The sequence below is a fragment of the Mus musculus genome, chromosome 4 (genome assembly GCF_000001635.26).
Source record: "Mus musculus strain C57BL/6J chromosome 4, GRCm38.p6 C57BL/6J".
In the NCBI taxonomy this organism is placed as follows: Eukaryota; Metazoa; Chordata; class Mammalia; order Rodentia; family Muridae; genus Mus; species Mus musculus.
In genome coordinates this window covers 59,161,918-59,170,262 of record NC_000070.6, presented here as the reverse complement: position 1 = coordinate 59,170,262, position 8,345 = coordinate 59,161,918, and the positions used below count along the sequence as shown (strand labels likewise).

The 8,345-nt window shown below is 44.5% G+C and overlaps 1 pseudogene; it reads left to right on the top strand.

Annotated features, from left to right (window-relative positions):
• Rpsa-ps11 (ribosomal protein SA, pseudogene 11) lies at window positions 7,032-8,058 on the top strand (annotated as a pseudogene).

The window sequence follows — 8,345 nt, the reverse complement described above, 5'->3', positions numbered from 1 at the left end:
TTGTTACATCGTGTTCCTTCTGAAAAGGTCAAGGAAAGCTTGGCCACACGCAGGCGGAGGAACATATCAACCAAAACAAAACTGGAAAACTGAGACCTTTTGCTTTACACAAACAGGAACCATTTCCTTGCTTTTGAGCTCTGTCAGTCTAAAACCAAGACAGCTGGCACATCACCAGTCGGTCACACGTTGCAGGCTTCAGGAGAGTAGGTCTGACACATGCAGTGTTGAGCAGAAGGAAGTAACAGTCACAGATGTCCTTGATTCCTAGGTCTAGGAATGATCTTACAGTAAAGTCTCACTGCCCTAGTCTATGCATTCAAAATGATTTTCCTTAAAAAAGAAAAAAAAGGAAAGGAAAGAAAAGAAAACATCAGGGATATGAAGGGATAGCTTAGTAAGGAGCTGGTTTTGATGTCAAGAAGCCACAGGAAAATGTCAGAGTAGCATGTGCCACAGTTATAGTGCTGGGAGGGCAGAGGCAAGAGCCTTCCTGGGGCTCATTTATCAGCCAGTCTGTCAGTAAGCTCAGCTCTAATGAGAGATCCTGCTTCAAAGGAGGTGGATGGCTTCCCAAGGATGGCACCTAGGTTGTCATCTACCTCCATACATCTGCACACACATGAAACCTATCCCCTACACATTCACACACATACACATAAAAATGAATTTCCTAGAGTATTGATGTTAATGGCCCTAGATATTTCATCCCTTTCCTGTGGAAACAGAACTTTCTGATCTATCAGTCCCAACAGACAGCCTACAGGGTATTTATTCTTTGATTACTCATTCAACAATTCAACAACTACGTATTGAGCGCTGCTGAATTCCATCCGCTGTGGGGGCTACTTTGGATATAATGGGGGAGAAAAAGATACACTCTTTATTGGGAAATAAAGCAACCATGATACCATAGTTGTCAAACCTAGGATTAGAATTATGAGACAGGACTTGAGTAAATGGGAACATGAACTTGGGGAGAGACAGTAGCTGTTCAATAAACTCAGTATCTGCCAGTCATTCTGCTATCTTGTTAGACAAGAAACCAGATAGGCGTGAGAAACAGCAAGAGCGCAGGCTTGGATATTAGGTGAAGCTAAGAGGAGTTTGGTCTCATTCAGAGAAAACAGAAAAGATGCCCAATAAGGTTATAAGGCAGGTATCTCTTGGGTGTTTGGAGGTCCCTATAATGCTGACTTTCCAAGATAAAACACAAGTGTTCAAGAATGAGCCTGAATTTTTAACTAGATAAATAAGTTTTATTATAAATATGCACCACAGAACATTTGTAACATATGTTCTAAAACTGTGAAGGTTTGTATATGCTTGGCCCAGGGAGTGGCACTACTATACGAGGTGTAACCTTTTAAATAAGTTTAGCAAGCTGAGAAAGGAAAAATATAAAATATATGGTTCGAGTATTAAAGGAGCACCAGGAAGTGAAATGGAGCTGGCTCTTGTGTTTAAAGATATTAAGTTGAATTAAGGAGTTGTAGTGACCTTGGGGCAAGATCCCACCCAGCTAAATTTAGTTCCAGGCATGGTAGAACAAGCCTTTAATCCCAGGATGTAAAGACAAGCAGATCTCTGAGTTCAAGGCCAGCAGAGAACAGAGTAAATTCTCCTTAAAGAAAAATTTAAATATAGGCTTGGTGGACCACACCTTTAATCCCAGTGTTTAGTGCAGATCTCTGAGCTCAAATTCAGTTTATGGAACAAGTTCCAGGATAGCCAAGCTTAGGCAGTGAAGGAGTTGGAAAACAGAAAGCTGGTGATAATGTAATAGAACAAGGGGCCCAAGTTCCAGCCTCAGCAGAACTCAGCAGCTTTGGTCATTTGGCTCTGACTTTATAGTCAAGAGGAAAAGGAGACTACTGGGAAAATTGATGCTAGTTAGCTGGAGCTCAGAAATTAGGGGTGATTAAGAAAAGACCAGCATCATGGAGGTAAAATCTTCTGGGAAGTGTTTTCTGAGAGCACAAAGCAGCTAGCTTGTGTTCTAGAGATAGCCAAGGTTGTACCTCATGCTGCAGCAGGACTTGGTAATGTGTGAGAGTCACCCAGGTGGTACTGGCTTTGAAGACATGAAGGGATTATGAAGAGCAGCTGAGGCTCGGCACTGTGAGAGGCCATGGAAGCCTCAGTTGTTGTTGATGGCCCAGGACTGGAGGGGTCATGCAAAGGAACAGAGGCTTGGCACCATGAAGAGAGCCTATGAGAGGCTACTGTTAAGCCTAGCTGCAGCAGAAGACTCCAGTGCATTGTAGATGCCAGTACCATGGGATGATCACCAAGAACAGCAGCAGCAGTGGAGTGGATCAACCTGAGCTTAGAGTACTATAGAAGACAAAGGTAGGGAAGTGATGACAACCCTTTGAAGGAGCCCAGAAGATCATGTGTGGATCCCGGTCATTGAAACAAGAAGCTATAACATTGAAGGTACCTTGGAGACCCCAAGATGTTGGAGATGCCAGAACCATGGGCCATCTGCTGAGAAAAGCTGCTATAAGGGAGTGGAACCAGCCCAGCAGAAAGAAGTTTGTTGCAGTCAACAAAGACGAAAAGGAGTTGGAGATCTGAGGACTACTTTGAGATCAGATGCAGAGTTTGAACTTTGTCTAGCTGGTTTCCTGTCTTGCTTTGGGGATGACAGTTAAGTGCTTAGATGAATCTCAGAAGAGATCTTGAACTTTGGGCTTTTAATATTGTTGAGACTGCAGTAGACTATCGGGACTTTGGAAATTGACTAAATGTATTTTGCATTATGGTATGTTTAGGTATGGCCCCCATAGACTCATGTGTTTGGACAAGCCTATGGGGACCAGGGAGTGGGGCATGATGGTTTGTATATGCTTGGCCCTGGGGTGTGACCTTGTTGGAGTAGGTGTGTCACTGTGGGCATGTGCTTAAGAAGCTTACCCTAGCTTCCAGGAAGTCAGTATTCTGCTAGCAGCCTTCAGATGTAGATGTAGAACTCTTAGCTCCTCCTGCACCATGCCTGCCTGGATGCTGCCATGTGTACTCCTTGATTATAATGGACTGAACCTCTGAACCAGCCCCAATTAAATGTCCTTTATAAGACTTGCATTGGTCATGGTGTCTGTTCACAGCAGTAAAATCCTAACTAAGATAAAAAAAACATTATCTAATCTTTTTTTCATCATGTGAGGGATGGGGTTGCCATTCCACAGGCACATCTCTGACCCATAATTGTTTCTGTCTGAAAGAATTACAAGGGGTTGAAATGGAAAGGAGCCTGAGGAAAAGAAGGTCCAGCAACAGGCCCAAACTGAGAGCCAGCTCAAGGGGAGGTCCCAAGGCCTGACACTATTACTGAGGCTACAGAGTGCTCACAAAACGGGATCTATCATGACTGTCCTCCGAAACACCCAACAAGCAGATGAAAGAGTCAGATAAAAATATTTGCACCCAACCAATGGACAGAAACAGCTGACCCCAGTGGTTGAATTAGGGAAGGCTGAAAGAAGCTGTGAAGAAGGGAGATCCTGTAGGAGGACCAACAGGCTCAATTAATCTGGACCCCCGAGATCTCTCAAACACTGGACCACCAAACAGACAGCATACACCAGCTGATATGAGGCCCCCAACACATATACAGTAGAGGACTGCAGAGTCTGTGTTCATTCAGAGATGATGCACCTAACCCTCAAGAGATTGGAGGCCCCAGGGAGTTTAGAGGTCAGGTTTGGTGGGAGTGTGGGGGTATCCACGTGGAGACAGTGGGGTGGGAAGGAGGTATGGGATGTGGAGCAGTTGGAGGATAGATGGGGGCAGGGAATGGAATATGGAGTAAAAGAAAGAAAGGGAGGAAGGAAGGAAGGAAGAAAGGGAGGGAGGGAGGGAGGAAGGAAGGAAGGAAGGAAGAAAGAAAGAAAGAAAGAAAGAAAGAAAGAAAGGAAGGAAGGAAGGTTGGTTGGTTAGAAAGAAAGTAACCCATTTTATTTATTTATTTATTTATTTATTTATTTATTTATTTATTTATTGGTTTTTCGAGACAGGGTTTCTCTGTATAGCTCTGGCTGTCCTGGAACTCACTCTGTAGACCAGGCTGGCCTCAAACTCAGAAATCCGCTTGCCTCTGCCTCCCGAGTGCTGGGATTAAAGGAGTGAGGCACCACACCCAGCAAGTAAGCCATTTTAAAAAAAGATTTATTTTATTTATATGAGTACACTGTCTTGGTCTTCAGACACACCAGAAGAGGGCATCAGATCCCATTACAGATGGTTGTGAGCCACCATGTGGTTGCTGGGATTGAACTCAGGACCTTTGGGAGAAGCAGTCAGTGCTCTTAACCACTGAGCCATCTCTCCAGCCCACATTATCTATTCTTTTACCCAAATTTATATATGCCCTATTTACCTACATGCAATAAGCTTTCAGGGCAATGATAGGTAAGACAGGCAGCAGCAGTCTCAGATCTTTGTAACGACCTTTTCAACTATATGGAAAATAGATACAAAGTACCTGGAGTCACACTGAAGACGCTATAGCCTCACAGATTCCCCACTGAGTAAAGAGAAGCTGAAAGAGGCCAGACTTAGGAAACTGACCAGAGCTGACATATCTAGAACCACTAAATGACCATGGTCCATTCCTTGCATGAATTCCATGCTGTAAAAACTATGTCCAAACCAAAATCCATCTCAGGTACTGTGTACAATCATTTTGATTTAGTTATGGTGTGTGTGTGTTGCATGTACATGCCAGAAAACAACCTCGAATGTCAATTCTTCAAGAGTTATCCAACTTGTTTTCTGAGAAAAAAAGGTTTTTCACTGGCCTGTAGCTCACCAAATAGGATAAACTCTTTGGCCAGTAATCCCAGGGATTATGCGTAACTCTACCTCTGCAGCACTGGGGTCATAAACCTGTGTCACCACAGCTCTCGATGCTGGTGACTCAACTCAGGGACTAACACTTGTGCCATGGCAAGCACTTTCCCCCACTGATCCATCTTCTTTTTATTATTATTTATTTTATGTATATGAGTACACTGTAGTTGTGAGCCTTCATGTGGTTGTTGGGAATTGGACCTCTGCTCACTCCGGTCTCGGCCCAGCTCCCTCAGGCCCAAAGACTTATTATTATAAATAAGTACACTGTAGCCGTCTTCAGATGCACCGGAGAGGGTGGTATCATACGGGTGGTTGTGAGCCACCATGTGGTTGCTGGGATTTGAACTCAGAACCTTCAGAAGAGCAGTCAGTGCTCTTACCCACTGAGCCATCTTGCCAGCACCCTCATCCATCTTCTTATCCTTTGTGTATATATCATAATTTAGTACTTTGAGAGGCTAAAAATGATAATCAGGGCTGGGGAGATGGCTCAGGCGGTTGAAGGTGCTTGCTGTTCAAGTGTGAGCACCCCAGAATCTGTGAAGAAACCAGAAGTACACTACAAGCATCTTCAGCAGCTGCTTGTTCGGCGGCTTTTACTAAGCTAATACCTGATTAAAAAGCCACCATCCTAGTCCACATAGAAGCTGAATCTCCTCAGGTTCTCTTTAAGTCAGACACACTTCTCTGTTCAGGAGTGTGAGCTTCATCGCTGCACTCCACCCAGTTGAAATCATCTTCAAAACTGATTCTGTCATGTTAGGTATTTTTCCTGGCTTTGAGTCACCTGTAGACTTGGTAATTCTACTACCTGTGTCTTCATATATATTCCTATTAAAAAAAAAAAAAAAAAAAAAAAAAAAAAAACCAGGGCAGGGCCAGTGACAGACTGGAATCTCCACAGGAGACTTGCAGCCAGATGACACAGTAATTCCATCATCCCAGGTATGGCTCTGGCGAGTGTAAGAAAAGGTGAGAGGTCAGAAAAGGAAGTCTCATGTTTCTTATGAGGTGAAAAACCTGGAGAATTATTTGAATTTGTTTTTAGGGCTTATATTAGAAACCCAAATATGACTCTGAAACACGTAAATGCTTTAGGAGTGACTGGGAGACATAAGACTTAGTAAGGATGGGCAGAGGAAGGAAGACAAAAAGGAAGTTCTAAGGTCAAGAGAGATGGAGAAAGACCAGCATTAGCATCTGTTTTGAAAGTCATGTGACATTCTTTTAAGATTTATCACTTCCTGTCTTGGAATACAAAATGAAGCTAACAGGCAGGACTTCCTTGTGACAAGCCTGAATGGACTGAGGGGCCACATCAGATAGAAACCAGGCTTCCCAGAGGCTGACCTAAGCCGAAGCAAAGCTCTGTGAGGCTTGGTGTCTACTTGACACAACTGGTCATACTCCCTATCTCATGAGGGTCAGAGGGAAGAAATTACTTCAGATTTGAGTGAAATACTCCCAAGAAAATCAGCTGGGAATAATCAAGAAATGATTTTCTTGATTGTTCGATTAATAATATTTTCCCCCAGCAAATCACAAAAGTAACTACTAAAACAAGCCCCTATGGATAAACAATTTTCTTGGTGTTTTCTTTTCCTTCCTTGAATTTGGTATTAATATGCTTATGACTAAGTGACACAGATTCAGATTTTAGTCTTCTCAGCTTTTGAAAGGATTCTTAGATGTTTAAAATTAAGGAATACTTTGATTTAACTCAAATGTTTTCAGATAGAGTGACCATTGCTCTCTGCGTCTGTTTTCATACAATGTCTTCCCACTGTGCAGTTCATGAAGTCTTAGCAGGGCTCTCCATGGCATACAAGGTCCTGTGGGCTGAACCTACTGTTTAGATGCTCATTTGCCCTCCCCTGCTTGGCTAATTACTCATGGTTGAAAGAATAAGTTCAAGACTCTCCTCTGTAAAACTATTTCCCCAGTGCCCACTTACAGCTAACGGAAGAGCATAGGGGGTGTACCTGGTTCCTGAATGCCTATATATTTCTGTAGTAGGCAGAGTCAAAGGCTCATGTTAGTTCTTGTAACTTTTTACAGGGCTTGGTGATAGAATGTGGGCACTTAGGAAGGGAAAGGTATGGGGAGGCCTCGTGAGAATGGATTTACCCTGCACAGAAGCTTCTGAGACATAAATCAAGAAAGAAAAATCAGCTTTCCGAGCTACCCGGGAACGGGTCCATACGGCGTTGTTCTTGATTCCCATAGTAACTTAAAGGGAAATTTACACAATGTCCGGAGTCCTTGACGTCTTGCAGATGAAGGAGGAGGATGTTCTTAAATTCCTTGCTGCAGGAACCCACTTAGGTGGCACCAACCTTGACTTTCAGATGGATCAGTGCATCTACAGAAGGAAAAGTTTCGGTATCTATATCATAAACCTGAAGAGGTCCTGGGAGAAGCTGTTGCTCGCAGCTCGAGCTATTGTTGCCATCGAGAATCCTGCTGACGTCAGCGTCATCTCCTCCAGGAACACTGGCCAGCGAGCTATGCTGAAGTCTGCTGCCGCCATGGGAGCCACTCCAATCACTGGCCGCTTCTCACCTGGGACCTTCACTAACCAGATCCAGGCAGCCTTCAGGGAGCCACGGCTTTTAGTGGTGACCAATCCCAGGGCTGACCACCAGCCCCTCACAGAGGCCTCTTATGTCAACCTGCCCACCATTGCTCTGTGTAACACAGATTCTCCCCTGCGCTATGTGGATGTTGCCATCCCATGCAACAACAAGGGAGCTCACTCAGTGGGTCTGATGTGGTGGATGCTGGCCAGGGAAGTACTCTGCATGCGAGGTGCTATCTCCCATGAGCACCCATGGGAGGTCACGCCTGATCTTTACTTCTACAGAGACCCAGAGGAGATTGAGAAGGAGGAGCAGGCTGCTGCTGAGAAGGCTGTGACCAAGGAGGAATTCCTGGGTGAATGGACCGCACCAGCTCCTGAGTTCACTGCAGCTCAGCCTGAGGTGGCCGACTGGTCTGAGGGTGTGTAGGTTCCCTCTGTGCCCATCCAGCAGTTCCCCAATGGAAGACTGGAGTGCACAGCCAGCCACTGAGGATTGGTCAGTAGCTCCCACAGCGCAGGCCACTGAGTGGGTTGGAGCCACCACTGAGTGGTCCTGAGCTGCTGTGCAGACGCCAGAGCAAAGGGAAAAAAGATGGAAGGAAAATAAAGTTCCTAAAAGCCGGAAAAAGAGAGGGGGGGGGGGGGAGATCTCAATGATAAAATAAGTTGGTTAATGCCATTGGACCCATGAGGAAGGCCCTAGGCAGGGACAAAATTCAGAGGATGGAGGCTTTAGATAAGTGTTTGACCAGGAAGGAGGAAAGGATTTGAATGTATTGAGATAATTTTGTAATCACTCTAGACTCAGGGTAGAGACTCAAGATCTTTAATACTGTTTTTTGTTTGTTTGTTTGTTTTTTACTCTCTGTAAGTTACTAAGTGAAGCCGTTTTGTAGTAGGAATTAGG